The sequence below is a fragment of the Pongo pygmaeus genome, chromosome 22 (assembly GCF_028885625.2).
Source record: "Pongo pygmaeus isolate AG05252 chromosome 22, NHGRI_mPonPyg2-v2.0_pri, whole genome shotgun sequence".
Lineage (NCBI taxonomy): Eukaryota > Metazoa > Chordata > Mammalia > Primates > Hominidae > Pongo > Pongo pygmaeus.
Genome location: NC_072395.2, coordinates 42,228,833 through 42,250,027, shown reverse-complemented (window position 1 = coordinate 42,250,027; position 21,195 = coordinate 42,228,833). Strand labels below are relative to the sequence as shown.

The window sequence follows — 21,195 nt, the reverse complement described above, 5'->3', positions numbered from 1 at the left end:
GTAGCCCACTCTGTGGGCTGAGATAATTGCTTCTTCAGGCTTAATTAGGACAGTTGTTTCATTATCAGCCAAGCTCCTTTTATACATTCAGCCCACATGAACTGAGTCTGAAGAGTCATCTCAGAAACCAAGCCAGGGCAGGAAAACCCAAATACCGCTCAGCAATATTCCTGTTTTTAGAAATGTTGACAATGAAAGACAAAGTCTTGAGTTTTATGTAGAAAACAGTAAAACATAAACTCATACAGTTAAAAGAATATAGTAAATGAAAGAAATACTCAAGGAAAGAATTTGGAAACATTTTCATTCTTTCGTTTGAGCATGAATATATGTAAATTCCTCCTTGTTGACTAATCTGAAGTTACTATATTCCTAACCACCCTTGTGAAATTGCCCATTTATGGATACCCTTCGCCATCACATTCCACATGGAGCAACTGCAGTTATAAAAAGGACAAATAAAAGGGGAAGCAGGCTGGTGGCTCACATCTGTAATCCCAGCACTTTGAGAGGCCAAGGCAGGCAAGATCACTCGAGCTCAGGAGTTTTAGACCAGCCTGGGCAACACGGCGAAATCCCGTCTCTACAGAAAAATACAAAAATTAGCCAGGCTTGATGGTGCATGCCTGTAGTCCCAGCTACTTGGGAGGCTGAGGTGGAAGAATCACTTGAGCCCAGGAGTTTGAGACTGCAGTGAGCTGTGATCATTCCACGGCACTCCAGCCTGGGTGACACAGTGAGACCCTGTCTCAAAAAAAAAAAGGCGGGGGGGGAAGCAGCTATTGTCACTACAGAATCAAAACAGAGTTAGAAATTGTCAACAGAACACTGCCTGCGGGAGTGAGAAATATGTAACCTTCCATCCTTTTGTGTCTGTCCTCTGATTACTCTTGTCTGTAATTGTGCGTTGGTCTTATGCGTTAAGTTTGGTTACAGAGTTTTTGCTATGATTCCACATCTGTTGTGACTTAAGAGACCCAGGAAAGAGGACATTTCAGCATCAAACTTTAATCCAGCATATTAGCTTGATGCAAATGTAACTGCAGTTTTGCCATTACTTTTGCCATTATTTTAGTGGCAAAACCGCAATTACTTTTGCACCAACCTAATAGTAAGTACTCTCACAGAGTTTCTTCCTTTTTCCTCAAAATTGTCCTTCTCTTCACTCTACAAAGCCAAAGACTAGTTCTTATATTTTTATTGCTAATAATTTGTTGCCGCCAAAATCTACTGGGACTTTCTCATATTCCTCATCACTCTTGACTTACTCACCTGGATAGGAATGAGGTGAGTTCATATCTCTGTCCCCACAACATTTTTTATATATTTCTGTGAAAACCCTCTGTTATCCGTGTGCTTTAGCAGGCTTTTTTATTTTCCTTCATCTCTCCTCCATGAAGCTATAAGCATCTTGATGACCGAGATTCCGATATAAAAGCAAAACACAGTGCCTGGAACATAGTAGGAGCTTACTAAGTTTATATTGAATGAATAAAAAAATAAGTTGCAAAATATGGAAGGTCAGAATCTGATTGCTCTCTCTTCCTTCACTTAGATGTCTTTCCTACTTCTAGCAACTGGCCGTTGGAGACAGTGGTTTGATTATGCAACTATATTTATTATCTCTGTCATTACCAATATATTTGAATTCATCCATTTCTTCACTCATTAAAGTATAGAAACTTGGCCAAGTGCGGTGCCTCACACTTCTAATCCCAGCACTTTGGGAGGCCGAGGCAGGTGGATCACAAGGTCAAGAGATCGAGACCATCCTGGCCAACATGGTGAAACCCCGGCTCTACTAAAAATACAAAAATTAGCCGGGTGTGTTGGCACATGCCTGTAGTCCCAGCTACTCATGAGGCTGAGCAGGAGAGTCTCTTGAACCCAGGAGATGGAGACTGCAGTGAGCTGAGATTGCGCCACTGCACTCCAGCCTGGCAACAGAGTGACACTCCATCTCAAAAAAAATATATATGGAAATTCAGAATTATGTGTCTTTAAGGATTGTTGCAACTAACACATACCTTAGCTGGTCAAACTCTCCTCTTTCAAGGTAAAGAAAACAAAATCTGCATGACTGCATTCTTCTTAATAGTGTAAAAACTTGGAGATTAGGGAAAACTTTAGGAGTGGAAATGTGACTGGGAAAATGGAAGTTGTTTATTCACATTGGTTGATCTCTAAAGCTAGAATATCTGGATTTCCAGCTCCATCACTTCGGCAAGTTACGTAATCCCAGTTTTTCACATTGGTAAAATGGAAACAAAAATAGACTCAACCCAACGGGGCTCTTATAGGGTTCAACGAAATAAAGTGTGTTCAGGGCTGGCAACTGCTGAGCTCCCCTCTACTCCATATTAGGTCTTTTTACTGCTGTTATGGAGCTGTATCAGTATTCCTCACATCAGTCAGAGAAGGCCCATCCAAAGAGACACAAAGGGGTGTAAACCCAAGTGTATTCTTCATCTCGCCATACAAGCATGAACACCCACTGGCTACTCTCCTTTCGCTACCTAGAAAAACTTTCCATCCATAATGCAAACTGCATCGTAAACTCCAGGAAACACCAGCTTTCATCACATAGGTAATTTAAGCATAGCTATAACCTCCATTGCTTAAGTTCTATCTCTGTCTGTGGGTCTCCCAGTCTACCATTCTGGCCCATGTCATAACAATAGCTACCAATAACACTAATATTTATTAAGTGCTTATAATGCACCTTATGAGTTTTCACTCATTTAGTCCTCAAAACAACCCATTAAAAAGATGATTATTATATCATCTTTTTACTAATCTATTCTTCAAATTATGAAACAAAAGCAAAGAGAGGTCACATAACTTATCCAAAGACACACTATAAATAAACTATGTATAGTTAAGAGATGCATTAAAATACAAAACCATAGAGTGAAAGATGCGTTAAAATAAAAATAATTTTATATTATGACAAATTACCAGCTGGTCCAGGTATCTGGTCTTTCGGAAAAGTTACTCAATTTTACCAAAATTTGTATAAACTCTTTGTAAAAACTCTGGAAAAGATCATAGAGATTCATAAGGTAGAAAAATGTGAGACTTTCTGCAATTAAACTTGAGCAAACTGAGATAAAATTCTATAAAGATAGGAAGAAAAAAGAAAGAAGGAAGAGAAAAAGAGCAGAAGAAGCAGATCAGGGAATGAAAATAACCATAATTAAACTCTTAATGATGGCATCATTTTAGAAACATTTTATTCGTATGACTTGCTAATACTCCAAACTCTTTTATCTTTCTCTCTCTTTCCATTGTGTCCATCTGTGGAGATCCCAACCTTTGTCCTTGCATTTAAGCAGCCAAGTCATGTTCTAACCTTGACCCTGTCTTCAATCTGTGTCCCCGCACTTGCTGAAGAGACCATCAAACATTGTTACCCCAGCCAGAATGACCCATGATGCTGTCTTCCCTTAATCACCCCTTCCTACCCAATTCCTCCCAAAGTTCAGTCCATTTTAGGTCCCACCTGTCTCTTGAATCTGGCCACTAGTCTCCAGGCCCTTGTCCTCTCATCCAAGTTCCTCTCTCGTGCCAGGATTTGCATGGCCACCTTTTTGTTCCTGTGGCATCCTGGGCACCACTTCACTTCCATGTGCTATTTCTACAGCAACAGGGCTATTTTCAATGTCTAAACCCGTTACTCCCTCAACAACAGCTCCTCAGCTGTCATGGTTAATATTGAGAGTCAACTTGATTGGATTGAAGGATACAAAGTATTGTTCTGGGTGTGTCTGTGAGTGTGTTCCCAGAGGAGATTAACATTTGAGTCAGTGGACTGAGAGAGACAGACTCACCCTCGATCTGGGTGGGCATCATCTAATCAGCTGCCAGCACGGCCAGAATAAAAGCAGGCAGAAGAAGGTGGAAAGACTAGAACGGCTAAGTCTCCTGGACTCCGTCTTTCTCCCATGCTGGATGCTTCCTGCCCTCGAACATCAGACTCTAGGTTCTTCAGCTTTTGGACTCTTGGACTTACATCAGTGGTTTGCTGAGGGCTCTTGGGCTTTAGGCCACAGACTGTACTGTTGGCTTCCCTACTTTTGAAGTTTGGCGACTCAGACTTAGCCACTACTGGCTTCTTTGCTCCTTAGCTTGCAGGTGGCCTATGGTGGGACTTCACCTTGTGACCTTGAGAGCTACTTCTCCGTAATACACACCCTTTCGTATATACCTCTATCCATTAGTTCTGTCCTTCTGGAGAACCCTGACTAATACACCAGCTCTGCCGTAGCCCTCAGGGTCAGCCTGTTCTCCCCGGCCTCATTTCACGCTCTCTCCCTCTAGCTGTCTGTGCTCCAACCTGCATTCCTTAGACACACCATTCCCACCTCTGTCCTCTGCCTGGGCCCATTCGTTTCCACCAACACTCCCCTTCCCATCTCACTGCCTTTCCCTGCTTAATGTCAATCCATCTTTCAGATTTCACCTTCAGTCTAACTTTTTAGGAAGACCCGGCCTGACCACCCAGCTAGAGCAGGTCTGTGTTTGTCTGCTGTGATTCTACAACATGTTTTTTTTTTTTTTTTTCCTTCGGAGCTCTTCTTTCAGTCTGTGATCACACATGCACTCCTTTGGGTGTTTTGTTTGAAATCAAGGTTGTTTTATCCACCTGACCATATGTGCTATGAGCTCGGGGAACACACCTGGTTGTTCTCAGCATCTCACCCAGCTGGACCTGCAAAGAGTGCCACATATGCAGTATCATTGCCTGAACAAGTGACTCCCTCTAAAATTCACAACAAAGCTAATAGCTCTTGTGCCTGAGGACATACAGCAAGTGCAGCCACAAACATCAGGTCCGGCATTAGAAAGCAGCACTCAAACGTCATGGCTTTCTAAGTCCACATGCCACCAACCCTTCTGGACAATAGCTGACTTCCATTTCTAAAGAACCATAAAAATGTCATTGGTTTGCAAAATCAAAATTTGTTCTGGGTGCTACTGTGCCCTCATAAATGAAATTTTGTTATTAAAGGAATGAACCTATTAAAAAACAATTTTTGGTGAAGTTTAAACAAGCAAGTTTCTACTCTCTTCCCCCACCCCCCCAAAAAAATCACACCATCTGGTACAAATCAAGAGAAAACTCACTCTGCTAATGACATGTGCAAACATGAATAATGAGGGCTTGGGGGGGCAGAAAAACAGCATTCTCTCTCTGATGTGAGTCAAGATTTTTAGAAAGTCTGAGATTTGAGAAAACTTTTCCAGGAAAAAGTAACAACAGCTTTTCATTCTCAATGTGTCAGTCAGTGTTTGAGTTAAAGGAGAAGACTAAAGAAAAAAAAACCTCAAAACCAACAGAGATTCCAAACTGCTTTAACATGATAGAACTAAAATATCTGATATTCAGAAAGCATCACAAAAGTTGGCCTCGCGGAGCCAAAGAGGGCTCAACCACAAAACAAACACTGGTAGGGAAAACAGAGTTTCCACCAAAACAGGAGCAGGCAATTTTCTAGGAGGCTGGACAAAAAAAAAAAAAAAAAAAAAAGCTTGTCACACAAAACCAGAGTCCCCAAGGGCAGCGAGCCGAAAGCAGCAATTGTGGGCGGCTGCCACCAAGTGGCCACTGCAGGTATTACATCTACTTAAAATGCTGTTTTGTTTTTTGTTTTTTGTTTTTTTGAGACGGAGTTTCGCTCTTGTTCCCCAGGCTTGAGTGCAATGGCGCGCGACCTCAGCTCACTGCAACCTCCACCTCCCGGGCTCAAGCGATTCTCCTGCCTCAGCCTCCCGAGTAGCTGGGATTACAGGCACCCGCCACCAAGCCCAGCTAATTTTTTGTATTTTTAGTAAAGACAAGGTTTCACCATGTTGCCCAGGCTGGTCTCGAACTCCTGACCTCAGGTGATCCACCCGCCTCGGCCTCCCAAAGTGCTGGGATTACAGGCGTGAGCCACCACACCCAGCCAAAATGTTTTAATTCCTAAGATTCCCCCAGAGAAAACTACCTGTGAAATTCTCAAATCTAGAGAGCATGTCTTGGGATTTTTCATTACTCTACCTATCAAACAATCATTTAACAAGTTAAATTTTCTCCCTTTAAAATTGGATAGGGAGGCAAAATACAGCTAATAGTTGAACACATATGTCTCATAAAATGTAAATTTATTTTTGTTCCCCCACTCTCCCTTAAAATGTACTCAGTCAGACTGGTTCTTCCTCTGCTCCAGGATGAAAATCCAGGCAGCCCAAGACTTTTCTGGATATGTAAAACACTGTCGCAAATTAGTAACTAAAATGATTGGTTCCATGTACAGGTCTGAATTTCAATCTGGTGTTAAAAGGTGAGTCTACTCCAGCTTGGGCCAGAATCTAGCAGGCAGCTGGCATTGGAAAAGGAGGGGATATAGTCTCTCTTCCTGGCTTATTATAGCATTTTGTATTCTTTTTCCATTCTGCTAGCTTCAGTTTCTGACTCCTTTAAGATTGAGGGTCCAAGAGAGGGGAGGAGATGGGAAATTTCTAACTTAAAGAGTAGCCTCTCTCCTTGGTGTTTTTGTGGATTCTTGAGAGACTCTGCCACCAGAAGTCTCTCCCCTGTATTTGCTCAGACTGTTGGCTATGAATTGAATTGTATCCTTCCAAAATTCACATATTGAAGCCCTAATCCTCAATATGATGGTATTTGGAGATGGGACCTTTGGGAGGTGTATAGGGCTGGATGTGATCATGAGGGTGGGGACCTCATGATGGAGTTAGTGCCTTTATATGAAGACACTAAAAAGCTTGCTTACTCTCTCTCCACACACATGCACCAGAGAAAGGCTGTATGCGGACACGGTGAGAAGGCCACTGTCTTCAGGTGAAAATGAGGGCCCTCTCCAGGACCTAATCATACTGGCATCTGATCCCAGACTCCCAGCCTCCAGAACTGTGAGAAAATACATTTTTGTTGTTCTACCTATCAAGCAATATGCCCGTTCTTTGATATTTTGCTGGGGTAGCCCAAGCACACTAAGACACTGGATGAGCGTGTCTTTATTCTGACTGTAGGTATCGTGTACCCTCATTCCTCATCAGCCCCAGGAATGCACTGATACAGGCAGCTCCTCTCTGCTGAGACCTTTTTGCCTCTGCAGGTAGCCTTCTTGGACAAAACCCCAAGAGAATTCCAAGCTAGCCTTTGCTGACATAGCCCATAGCTGGACCATGAGAAACACCCCTGCAATGTTTGTCTTAAAACAAAGGGACAGAGGCCAATCCTAAGGCAACTGCAATTTCTTTTTACTTCTGCCCTAAGAGTGACTGGCCAGCCTGCCTCTCGTCTTTTTAATTTGCCCTGTAAAAGTCAGATAACCTACTGTGTGCCCACCAAAATTCCAGGTACATATAGAAAGTCCTCCCAGCAAACTCCTTAAAGCCCCATGTCATGGTTAATTTCATGTGTCAACTTTGGCTACACCACAGTACCCAGATATTTGGTCAAAACAGTCTAGATGTTGTTTTCAAAGTCATTTTCAGAAGAGATTAACATTTAAATCAGTAGACTTAAGAAAAGTAGATTAATCCTCCATAATGTGGGTGGACCTCATCTAATTAGTTAAAGGCATTGATAGAAAAAGACTGACCTCCTCTAGAGAAGGGAGAATTCTGCCAGCAGTCTGCCTTCAGACTTGAGCTGCAAAATCAGCTCTTCCCTGGATCTTTGGCTTACCCTCTACCCTGCAGATTTTGGACTTGCCAACCTCTACAATTGTGTGAGCCAATCTCTCTTTCTGTGTGTGTGTGTGTGTGTGTGTGTGTATCCTACTTGTTCTGTTTCTCTGGACAACCCTATTACAACCTCACTAGTGACTTGAGGAAAGGGAGGAAGCATCCCCTTGTTTATCCCCAACCAACAGTTGCCCCCAAAAATTCTCTTCCAAACCCTTCTCTAGGAATCTTCTTAAGACATCTCTCACTAGGCTCCAGGTGAGGGGGAAACACCCCCACCACTCCCCTGGCTGACAGTGGGACTTAAAGTCAACTCTCTCCAAAGGAGCATTTCTCCCCACACTCTCCTACCAAGCCCTCTGTAACCACCATGGAGGTGAGAGATCTAAGTGTCCCCTCCTGGGTCTTGGCCCCGATTCTCTACATTGTGGTCTGGCTCCAGGACAGTGTCTGTCCTTCCCACATCTTCCTCACTGAGTGGACTCTGATCACTTTTCAGGGTGGCAGTGTGCCTAGTCCCAGAGAACAAACAATGTTTGGTGTCAGAGTGCTGAAGTCACTCTGCAGAAGCGGAATGGACGTCACTCAGAATTTGGTCCTGATGTTGAGACTGCTGACACCATACGCACACCTAGGGGGTATGAAATTGTTTATTATTCACAAAAGAAGGCTTTCTGGGGGGAATAGGAAGGCTCCAGGCAGGTCTGAAAATGGTTTGAGAGAGCTGGAAGAGGAGACTGGTGTGGGGTTTTGTAGCAGATGGGGCTGGCGTGAGGGCTTCTGCTCACAGACAGAGGGAGCGGGGAGGCTTAAAGGATGTCAGCAATTGAACATCAAAAACGAAGTCAGAGTCTTTATTAAACACAGCCTGGGACAAGGGCTTGTGTGCTACTATTTTGTTGGGGAGTATAGTTCCAAAAAGCAGGAATGAGCTCACAGATGAAGCAGGGAAGGATGGAAAAGAAATGCAGAAAATACAGGAGATGGGTGGAGCTGGCTACTGCATATGGGGATGGCCTCTCAACCACTGCTCCCAGGACAGTCCTGCCATGGACAGAAAGGCAAAGCTATCCATGAGTTTCAATCTTCTGTTAGTCAAAGTCTACCCCATGGGTTGACCTCCTCCCCCAAACTTCCAGATTGTACACAGGGGGCCCGAAGTGAGGGTCTGGTTACATCTCTTACCCTAGTGGCATCAGTGAAGTCCCAGGACCTGAGATGGGAAGCAGAGTGTGTGTTCAAGAAATGCTGTCAAGGTGTGTCTAGGATAACACCATGGGGCAGCCACTGTGGCAAGTCACTGGGCAAGTAGCAGCTGTGGCAGCAGCACAAGGGACCCAGCTGACCAGGCAGGAGCAGTGAAAGATGCTCTGGCCAACACGTTGGCAGGGGTAGAGATCTGGTGGGATGTACACACAAAGTGCAGGGCAACTGGTTAGGCTGGTCACGGCTATGTTGTTGTGTTTGTTCACGTGCTCCTTTTCCAGGCTCTTTTGCAGTTTGCAGGAAGAGGTTGCCATGTCACCAGGTTCTAGCCATTGAAATGAAAATGGAAGTCTTTGGGAGAGATGTTTCTTCCCTGATGAAAGAAAAGAAAGCCAGTTGAGAATTTCTCTTTCTCTCCTCTTCTCCTTCTTATCTTGGAGTACCATCTTGATGCCAAGAATACTGCAGCAGGCCGGGCGCGGTGGCTCACGCCTGTAATCCCAGCACTTTGGGAGGCCGAGGTGGGCGGATCACGAGGTCAGGAGATTGAGACCATCCTGGCTAACACAGTGAAACCCCGTCTCTACTAAAAATAGAAAAAAATTAGCCGGGCGTGGTGGCGGGCACCTGTAGTCCCAGCTACTCGGGAGGCTGAGGCAGGAGAATGGTGTGAACCTGGGAGGCGGAGCTTGCAGTGAGCCGAGATTGTGCCACTGCACTCCAGAGCCTGGGCGACAGAGCGAGACTCCGTCTCAAAAAAAAAAGAGAATACTGCAGCAGTTCAGCAGGAATCCTGCAACAATTAAGTAGGTCTAAAAGCCTGCAGACTGAGGGTGATGAATTAGAAGGATGAACACAGTCCCTGTCCTTACTGACATGACTGAGCTGCTACCCTCCATCTGGAAGCAGCTATGTCTGGATTCATTGTTATGGAAGATAATGACATACTTTTATTAATCAGATTTTCAGTTGCAGGGAAATGTAATTTCACACACACTAGAAAGGAAAATCAATGGTGTGCACGCAACAAAAATAAGCCCCCAGGTACCTCCAAGCCCCATCTTGTGTGAAGCTAAACACAAGAGAGACACACATAGGCCCCACTGTATGGTGATATACCTGGCTACTCTTGTTGGAGACCCCCATTCTGCGTTGACTCCTGGGGGAAAGACAGAGTAAATAACTTAGTAAATATTTTACCTTCAAATAACCTTGAATGTAGATGTTTCTACCTGACAGAAAAGAGGTGCTATGTCATCATTTTCATCTCATAACATATTTGCTGGTATTTAGATGCTGGAAAGAAGGGGAGGGTGTAGCAAAATGCTGAATAATAACACTAATAATAATGAGGAAAACACTACTAGTTCATGAGTTGCACAAGATGCCAAAGTTAAAAAGAAAGTACTTAGGAGCTTATTTTTATCATCACACTGGAGCATGGGTGATCTGGGGTTTTGCCAGAGTTGAGGATTTATATATTGACAGTTCCTGACTTTTACGTATTGTACTTTCTCTTAACCTTCACTTTCATGCACTCTGTATTGATCCCCCTAAATCCGCTTTTATTGACAGACAGGGACTCTCCTGCCTCTACTGCTCAGGGATAAAGTGGCATTGTGACTGCCCACCAACAGGTTCTACCAACAGTTCTACCAACAGCGCCACCTCGATCAAAACACCAAGTTTGTCAAAGCATCTCGAGTACTATTTTATTGCATGTGTTACATTATGAGTTAAATAGGAAACATAAAACAAGAGTTTCCAACACTACAGACAAAAGGCACAGGCCACCTCCATTCGAAGTATGATGAAATAAACATGAGACTCACTTTATATGAAGAAAGCAGAATGTATTTAGCCTCAAACTGCCTCTTACTGGATGCAAACCAGTTAACAGCATCTTTAGTTTTGTATGAAAACAATTAAATAATATGTACAAGATACAAGAAATATATTAAATATTGAGATTAAAAGGCTAGACGAATGTGTAATTTTATAATATTTCTTAATAGATTGGCAAATGAACCACATCACCCTCCTACTCATAATATATAAATCTATTATTCTGCCTTTATACATAGACCTTAAACATATTTGTAAATATACTTTGTACTCAAGTAGGAGATACTTATATTATACATTGTGCTCATCAAAACCTTTGCTAAAGGAATAATGTACCATCTCATTACCTTCACCCAAATATTCATAGTTAAATTTGGTTCTACTCAGATATACGCTGCATTTAGAAACCACACCACAAGAGAAAGACACAGCGTCTTTCAGTCACTCCTTCCTGCTTCCCTAATAAAGAGAAGTTCTACATGTACAGAAATAGAATATCTGCCCCCCATGAGCAACAAAGGGGCCCCCCGTGAATCAGTGTCTGGCCTTAGCTATGTTTTCCTTCTAACAATCCCCCAGGAGAATTATGCACAGAGACCAACCTCTGATTGATTATGGGCCAGTGATCAGGTCATTGGCACACTATCTTTGTTATTTACTAATAAATGTCCTCAGCCTTGCACACCACCATAAATTCAGCTCATTGGGGGGATTCTCGGAGCACCCACTTGTGCCTTCCTCATCCCAGAGATGGGTCATCTATCCACAAGCTGTCTGCATTTTGCCTTCTGCCTCCAAATACACTCTTTTCTCACAAGGGTCAAAATGGCTTTCATTTTTGTACAAAGTCCACGTCCCATACACTCCCCCTTCTGAATGACTTTGAACTTTGAAATATGTTTGTTTGTTTAACTTAAGCCACACTTCAGTCCATTTACTTCTTTACTTATCTCTTCCCTGTACCAATTACTCACCCTCCTTTTAGTAGCAGCCATTAATATTCTCCATTAACGGTCTCTTTCCAAAACCTAGTCCCTCAGAAATTTCCTTCACCAAGACTCTTCTTTGAAAATATCTACTCCCAAAGTCTACACTCATCTCTTTGAGCAGCATCTTTCCTAAATATGTGTAATAATAAATTTAGCCCTGGCTAAGAAACTTGAAGAAGTGATCAAGGATCATTTTAAAGAAAAATGATAAACAATGAACAAAAGGCAACCTGAGTCTGAAGAGTTTAATAAAAGGGTCAGGCTGGGTTCAGTGGCTCATGCCCATAATCCCAGCACTTTGGGAGGCCGAGGGGGGTGGATCACCTGAGGTCAGGAGTTTGAGACCAGCCTGGCCAATATGGTAAAACCTCGTCTCTACTAAAAATACAAAAATTAGGGCATGGTGGTGCACGCCTGTGATCCCAGCTACTCAGGAGGCTGAGGCAGGAGAATCACTTGAACCTGGGAGGCGGAGGTTGCAGTAAGCTGAGATCACGCCATTGAACTCCAGCCTGGGAAAAAGAGCAAAACTCCACTCAAAAAATAAAATAAAGGTAAAAGACTCAAATATAAACTCAAGAGTTTATGAAGAATTGTAACCAATTATTTATCTTTTTCCTTAAAGCTTGAAAAAGCAACAAAAAAAAAAAAGACAAGAGGCATTTCAGTTTTGTACTTTTTGAGAGAAAAAAAAATCCTGACAGAAACTGTTGTTAGATATTCAAATCAGTTACCAAAGGAGATTGTGAAGCCCATGCCCTTGAGTGGGTGAAATTACAAGATGAATTCTCATTGCCTGGAAGGAAGCAAGGGATAATGTTAATGACCTCTGTAAGTCTCATTCTATCCAATACCATTATGCCCAAGTGGCATACAAACTGTTGTTGTTGTCTTTGTTTTAAGAATCAAAATATGTGACACAAAAGCAATTGAATGCAAATGTAACTGCCTTCAGGAAAATAGACCTGTTGACAAAGTACTGTAAGAAAATCACGGCCTGGCATGGTGGCTCACGCCTGTAATTTCAGCATTTTCGGAGGCCGAGGCGGGCAGATCACGAGGTCAGGAGATCAAGACCCTCCTGGCTAACATGGTGAAACCCCATCTCTACTAAAAAAAAAAATACAAAAAATTAGCTGGGTGTGGTGGTACGCACCTGCAGTCCCAGCTACTAGGGAGGCTAAGGCAGAAGAACTGCTTGAACCCAGGAGGCAGAGGTTGCAGTGAGCTGAGATCGTGCCACTGCACTCCAGCCTGGGCAACAGAGAGAGACTCCGTCTCAAAAAAAAAAAAAAAAAGAAGAAGAAAGAAAATCACATAATCCTCTTTGCATGTCACTTATGATTGCTCTTTGAGATTAATTCCAGTTGTACATGCATTAGGGATGGTACACTTTATTTAGGGAAGTGTTTAAAAAATTAGTCATTTCTTATTTCATTAGTGTGAAAGAATCAGCTAAACATTTTAATGTATGTAATTTCAATGACTTAGAAGCAAATTAATAAAATATTCCCTTGTCATCCACTGGGAAATGCATTCTACCTTGTTAGAGATACATTTATTTAACCTAGTGAAATTCAGAAGTGCTTATAATCAAAAAGCAATTTTGGATTAAGGAATAATCCTATGTTAACATGCAGAAATGGCAGAGAAAAATCACAGAATAAGTTATGAGTGAAAACTCAGGAAGAAAGAGATTTAAGAAATGAGAACTTGCTACATTGCAGGCAATCCTTCTATTAATAATACTCTATGTTCCAAAGGCTCATTTTGAAACCATGTGTTCAGAATTTAGAGCACATTCCTAATAATTCCTGCATAATCACACTCTACAGGTTGGAAAGAGCCTCAAAGATCATTTAGGTCAATGCTCTGGGATTTAATCACCTATTACATCATCCCTACCAAGTAAATAATGTTATCAAAAAGGCAATTAAGACTCCACATTACCTTATAAAATTGTTTTCACGGCCAGGTGCAGTGGCTCATGCCTGTAATCTCAGCACTTTGGGAGGCCAAGGCGGGCAATCACCTGAGGTCAGGAGTTCAAGACCAGCTGGCCAACACAGTGAAACCCTGCCTCTACTAAAAATACAAAAATTAGCCAGGCGTGGTGGCAGGCGCCTGTAATCCCAGCTACCTGGGAGGCTTAGGTAAGAGAATTGTTTGAACCCAGGAGGGAGAGGCTGCAGTGGGCTAAGACCGTGCCATTGCACTCCAGCCTGGGCAACAAGACGGAAACTCCATCTCAAAAAAAAAAATTGTTTTTACATCATAAAGATCTAGCATGTACTAAACACATAGTATACCATTTTCCCACTCTATATCATAATATTTGTATGAAAAAAATAGGATCAGATTATAGTCACAATTTGGGGTGGCAGATACAAAGACACATTTGAAGCCCCAAACTCCACGCAGAAGCATGATTTATCTCTACCCCATGTGCAAGCACCAGAGGACTGAGGAAAGGAGTGAGGGGAGAGCTGTGAGTAGAATCAGGACCTGTGTTGTAAGGCAGGAGAGAAATGAATAACGGGCTAGGAAAGAGGTGAGAGAGAGACTGGAGATAACACAAGGGCAATGAGATTTGTAACTTCTGCATCTCTCTTGGCTGGCTTTACTTGCCTTCCAACTCAGTGCTACCCTGAGAAGGCCAGCCTCCACTCTCGTGAATCCTCCTCTCTTCACACAATGTGGAAGCTCTGAGCATTCTATTCAGTCAACCATTAAGTCACTCATCTACTTGTTCACTTTTTAAACACTTCTATTTTGCACTCTATCACTTTACAGTTGTTGGTGTTGACCAGAGACCAAGAGTCCTTGGAGCACAGATGCCTTCTACTACGCATTTCTCAATACCCAAACCCTGCTTGTGTTTGGCTCACAAAGCATGTTAAAATGTCTTTGTAGAATAGGAGTTTAGGGTGCAGTGGCTCACACCTGTAATCTCAGCACTTTGGGAGGCCAAGGCGGGTGGATCACCTGAAGACAGGAGTTCAAGAGCAGCCTGGCCAACGTGGTGAAACCCCATCTTTACAAATAATACAAAAATTTAGCTAGGTGTGGTGGTGGATGCCTGTAATCCAAGCTATCTGGGAGGCCAAGGCAGGAGAATCGCTTGAACCCAGGAGGCGGAGGTTGCAGTGAGCCGAGATTGCACCATTGCACTCCAGCCTTGGCAACAAGAGAAAAACTCTGTCCAAAAAAAAAAAAAAAAAAGGGAGTTCATTAAACAAAAGGAAAGGAAAGGGAGTTGAAGAAGGAAAAATAGCAGAGGTCCCTTAGCATAAATAGCAGAGTAGATTCTCTCCGCTCTTCAATCTCCTTCCCACTTGCAACCATCGGCAAGAGCTGGGCCATGAGAAATGGAGCAGCAAAGAAACCAGCAGCAGTAGAGAAATGAGAAGTGACAACTAAGGGACTATTTCTTTCCTTTCCCTCCCCTTTCTACTTTTCTGCCATTTCACCCACCCTCAGAGACGCCGCCTCTAGTCAAGACTGAGTTGTCTGAATAGGGGAAATCTGGTACCATGAGTTTATGGTTTCATAAAGCAGGAGGTCTAAAGGGTTAAGAAGAAAGAGAAAGCAGGAGAGAAATTCCCAGTAGATATAAGAAGAGCCTAGTCCTTATGCAGCACAGATGACCAGTGCTCCCTAAATATCCATGCACTTCTCCAGGTTTCCCAACCCCATGCATTGGAGCAGTGGTATCATGTGACTAACTCTTCTCCATGGAACACAAGCGGAAGTAATATGCCAGTTCCAATTTGAGGAAGGTCTGAGTGGGTATGCCTTCTCCAAGACTGTTTTTTCCTCTGCTACATTGACCTTGGAGACCATTTGCTCTAAGTGGCATGACTACAAATCAAAGGAAGCTATTAGACACCACTAGGCCTTATATGAGAAGAAAACGAGCATTTTTTGGTGCAAAAATCAATGCACTTCAGAGATGTATTTGTTACCACAACATAGCATAGCATAACCTAACTGATTCACCTTATTTCACCCATCTGAGACGGTCACAAACAGGAAAAGGAAGGTTGCTTAGTTGTGAGTACAGGCCAAGAACCGCCTGACTACTCATTAGCATCTCATTCATCATTTTTAATTCAAAGTTTGAAACCATCTCCAAGCCATCACTTCCATTTCTACCTGTCACTTAATTAGAAGATGTAATATTTTCAAAGAATTGACTAAAGGGCCTGGGAGTGGTGGCTCACACCTGTAATCCTGGCACTTTAGGAGGCCAAGGCAAGAGGATCACTTGAGCTTGGGAGTTCAAGACCACCCTAGGCAACATAGTGAGATCTCATCTCTACAAACAATTTTTCAAATTAGCTGGATGTGGTGGTGCATGCCTGTAGTCCCAGCTACTCAGGAGGCTGAGGTAGGAGGATCGCTTGAGCCTGGAAGGTCAAGGCTACAGTGAGCCGTGACTGCACCACTGCACTCCAGCCTGAGTGAGAGAGCAAGACCCTGTCTCAAAAAAAAAAAAAAAAAAAAAAAAAAAGAAAGAAGAAGAAGAAGAAAGAGAATTAACTAAAGTATATTCAAATAGCACATTCCTCTAGGTACCCTGAAATCTACCTCTGAATGAAGTTATATCGGCAGAACTACGGTTATCGCATTGGCCACTGTAGACTCATTCTGAGCTTGGCATGAGGCCATTAGATCAAGAGATACCACCCTCTAGTGTTAGGCCCTGTATAATCTCCTCCCCTTGAGAGTGGCTGGGACCTGCAGCTTCCTTCCAACCAATAGAATATGACAACAGTAATAGGATATTACTCCTTGATTAGGTTATGTTGTGTGGCAAATGTGAGGAGATGACAGTTTCAGGATTATGTTACATATTATAAAGACAGACATGTGAGATTCACTGCAGTCCCAGAGTATAAACACTGGAGAATGCTACTCATTCTATTCCACAGCATCGTCTTTATGAAAATCCTCTGAATAATTTTCCTGCTTATCTCAATATTAGTAATAGTTGCTCTTCTCCTGTAAGACAGAATAGTATTAGGACTCATCTCATCAGGTTGTTGCAAGGATTAAATTAGTTCATTTAAAAAGCTTAAAATGATGCCCAGAACAGAGTAGGCACCACATATATTTTTGCCATTACTAGGAATTTTTTAAAATCTTAGTTGAACTATAAATTGTGCTTATGCTCAAAATGTTTTCTAACTGATAAGAGCCAAAACCTGAGCCTTCTCACAGCAAGTCTATCAAATGTCTCCAACTTTGTTTGGTGCCCCATTTCTTTCTCACCTTCTTCCAGTGTATTTAATTTGGCTGCATTTTATATATTCCTGTAAGCTGATCTAAATTCGCTCCAGAGCCACATAGGCTAAAAATAAATAAAAATTCACAGAATAATCCCTAAATTCTTTACTTACCTTTTATTAACACTTGGAGAGGGAAAGTGAAACAATGAAAGCCTATACATAAAAGTAGAATTTTTTCCACTACAGTCTTCTCTTGCTTTCCTACTGTTATTAAAGATGTAAATCTTAACACCTTGGACTGGAAGAACAGATAAGCTCCAACTAGCCTCAATACCCTAAGTTTAACGTTGACACCACAGTCAAAAATTTACAAAGGGAGCATCCCTTTCAGCTAACTTGTCTCTGAAACACTCAGGCTAAGGATTAAAAGCCCACTCTGCTCATGGGCCAGAGACATGGAAGACCACTTTAGGTGAAAGCTATAACTCTAGTGGCCATTTTCCAAACAAATACTTAGGCCAGTACTGGGATATTTATAGAAACAGAATATTTAAAGTATAAATTTGGTTGAAAAATTGGACTGCATGATCATTGTGGCTAAAGGACTTAAAACACTGGCCCTGAGCTCAGAGCAAATTTGGTTCCATTCTGTTCAATAAATATTTGGTGCCTTTATTTCCTGGGCATTGTGTGAGGCTCTGAGGACCCAAAGATAAATAAGTTATGGACCAAACCCTCGAAGATTCTAAGTGGGTAAGAAGATACACTGAAACAATTATTCTGTATGACTGAACACTCCTCATTATCTTCATAGCATTTATTCAAATAGTAATTATAAATTAGTTTGCTTACATGTTTACTTTCTGCCTTCTTTACTAGGCCATTTGTTCATTGTGGGGAAGGACCATGGCTATTTTGTGACTGTGAGCTCAGCGCTAGTACAGAAGCCCATCATATGGTAGAGACCCAGTAAATGTTTTCTAAGTGAGAATGTATGCATATATAAAATTTATAGAAAGCAATAGTTTTCATGTTATACAGACAACAACATGTAGAAGATGTAATGGAAAAGAGTCATTTATAATGGCCAAAGCAATAAATCCATAAAGCACAAAATACCAAAGAATAAACCTAATAAGAAATATGTGGCCGGACGCGGTGGCTCACACCTGTAATCTCAGCACTTTGGGAGGCCAAGGCGGGTGGATCATCTGAGGTCAAGAGTTCAAGACCAGCCAGGCCAACATGGTGAAACCCCATCTCTACTAAAAATACAAAAATTAGCTGGATATGGTGGCATGTGCCTGTAATCCCAGCTACTCAGGAGGCTGAGGCAGGAGAATCACTTGAGCCTGGGAGGCAGAGGTTGCAGTGAGCCAAGATCGTGCCACTGCACTCCAGCCTGGGTGACAGAGTGAGACTCCATCTCAAAAAAAATAAATAAAATAAATATAAATATGCAAAAACAATATAAGGGAAGAAAAATTAGTATATTTCTGAAAAACAAAGACACCAAGTTTGTAAATGCACCAAAACTTAATATGGTAAAGATGCCAATTCTTTCTAAGCTAATTCATAAATTTAACAATACTAATAAGAATACTGAAAAAGAAATTTTGTTCTAGAATTAGATAAGCTAATTCTAAAGGTCATGCAGAAAATAAACTAGTAATAGTAATGAGGAAATCTCCAGAATAGAAGTCTTAGAAGCCAATGAATACTTAACAAAACTTCAATAATTAAAACAATATCATATTGAGACATATGTAAATATACTAAAGAAGAGAAGATAAATTCCAGAAATAGATTCTACTTTATGTGGGAATTTAGTATATGATAAAGGTGATACTCATTCTATGGTGGTAAAGATGAACTTTAATATACAATGTTGGAACAACCAAATAGCCTTCTCAAAAATGATACTGTTAGATTCATGTATCATACCATATTCAAATAAATATTCCTAATGGGATTTAGGATTTAGATGTAAAAAAATTATAACATAGTTTAATTTCTTTATATACTTAGCATGGGAGAGACCTTTACAGCTATGACTCAAAAATGAGAAGTCAAAAGAAAAGATTGGTAAGTTCATAAACTTTGCTTTCAAATATATCATAAGTGCAAAATGGAAGAAAATATTTGAAATTCATGTCACATAGAAATGTAGAAGAAAAGTAAAAATTGAATGGAAATATAAACAAAGAATATGAACAGACAGTGCACTAAGAAAAAAACACAGGTGGTAATTAAATATATGAAAATACTCATAATAAAAAGAAAGGATTTTTATTTTCTCACAGTGATGGGAAGAATCTTATGATAGCCAACCTCCACCCCCTGGTATTAGGCCCTGTACAATCCCCTTCCCCTTGGTGTGGCCAGGACCTGTGATTTGCTTCTAATCAATAGAATATGACAACAACGATGGAGTGTTACCCCCTGGACTAGGTTTTGTTGTTTGGCAAATGTGCTGGGATGACACTCCCGTGATTAGGTTACATGGTATGAGACTCCACCACTTTAACAGACCATAGAAAGGGACTTTCCTGCTAGCCTTGTGGAAGCCAGTTGCTGTGATGTGAACTGTCTATGGGGAAGCTCATGTGCCCAGGAACTGCAGACAGCCTCTCACTGCTGAGAGCCTCAGTCCTACAACCATAAGGAACAGACTTTTGCCAACAATCACATGAATTTGGAAGAGAACTCTCAGCCTCAGATGAGACCACAGTCACAACCCACATTTTGATTGCAGCTCCTGAGACCCCAAGCAGAGGATGCAGCTAAGTCGTGCTTGGGCTCCTGAACCACAGAAACTGTGAGATACTAAATATGTGTTGCTTTAAACTGCTGAGTTTATGATTATTTGTTATTCAGCGATAGAAAACTATGACACTTGTCAATCATATTGGCAAAAATACAAAATATACAACATTGTGTTGCTGAGTATGCCCATGGGCTGTCTCATATGAAATGGCTCAATGCTTATGGAGGAAAATCTGGCAATGTCTAGCACAGTGACAGTAACATTTGCCCTTTGGCCCAGAAATCCCACTTTTGGAAATCTACGTATGCTTTCATACATATGAAATAATGCATGTACAAACTTTTTCATTAAAGCATTGTTTATAATAACAAATAATAAAAACAATTCAGTGGTTCAACAATTGAGAATTGGTTAAATTATCTAGGACCATGTATATGATGGAATACTATGTAACCATAAAAAAGGAATGGGGGAGACCGGGTGCGGTGGCTCACGCCTGTAATCTCAACACTTTGGGAGGCCGAGGTGGGTGGATCACGAGGTTAGGAGATCAAGACCATCCTGGCTAACACGGTGAAACCCCGTCTCTACTAAATATACACACAAAAAAAAATTTGCTGGGCATGGTGGCGGGTGCCTGTAGTTCAGGCTACTCGGGATGCTGGGGCAGGAGAATGGTGTGAACCCGGGAGGCAGAGCTTGCAGTGAGCTGAGATCATGCCACTGCACTCCAGCGAGTGCAGCGAGAGCAAGACTCCGTCTCAAAAAAAAAAAAAAAAGGAGTGGGGGAGATCTTTATGTAATGATATGGAAAAATGGAAAAAAGTAAAGTTCATAACAATATATGTAGTGCACTGCCTTTGTATAATGAAAATTTATGTATTTGTGTAAAGAAACAATGGAAGTTAAAAAAAAAATTTTAAATGATTACCTGTAGGGAAAAGAAAGAAAAAAAATGGATAGGAATAAGACTTCTCCATGGATACCTTTTTTATCATTGTATTTTTGAAACATAAACATCTTACCTACTAAAAATTAATTTAATGTTCTAAGTTGTTGAATGGATGGATGTAAGAAAGCACTGTGTCATAATGAACATACTCAAGATGTAGAGATGACACAGAGAAAAAGGGGGTGAGAGTGGGAAGTCAGCTAACACGTCTTCACAGACAGGGACACTGAGAGGGACACTGAGTGGGACACTGAAAGATGATCAAGAGTTACCATGGGTCAGGCGCGTTGGCTCACGCCTGTAATCCCAGCACTTTGGGGGGCCGAGGCAGGCGAATCACGAGGTCAGGAGTTCCAGACCAGCCTGGCCAATATGGCGAAACCCCGTCTCTACTAAAAATACAAAAATTAGCCGGGTGTGGTGGCACATGCCTCTAGACCCAGCTACTCGGGAGGCTGAGGCAAAGAATCGCTTGAACCCAGGAGGCGGAGGTTGCAGTGAGCTGAGATT

At 41.8% G+C, this 21,195-nt stretch overlaps 1 protein-coding gene across 3 annotated transcripts in view; it reads right to left on the bottom strand.

Annotated features, from left to right (window-relative positions):
* BACH1 (BTB domain and CNC homolog 1) overlaps nt 1-21,195 on the bottom strand; it is a 263,756-nt gene that overhangs the window by 80,373 nt on the left and 162,188 nt on the right. Inside the window, exon 6 of one of the 3 annotated variants that reach the window (XR_008496363.2) lies at nt 8,328-9,274. The exons of the other annotated variants lie outside the window; for them this stretch is intronic. The gene's annotated coding sequence lies outside the window, so the exon portion shown is untranslated. Of the gene's footprint in view, nt 1-8,327; nt 9,275-21,195 lie in introns of those variants that run through there. 3 annotated transcript variants of the gene reach the window in all.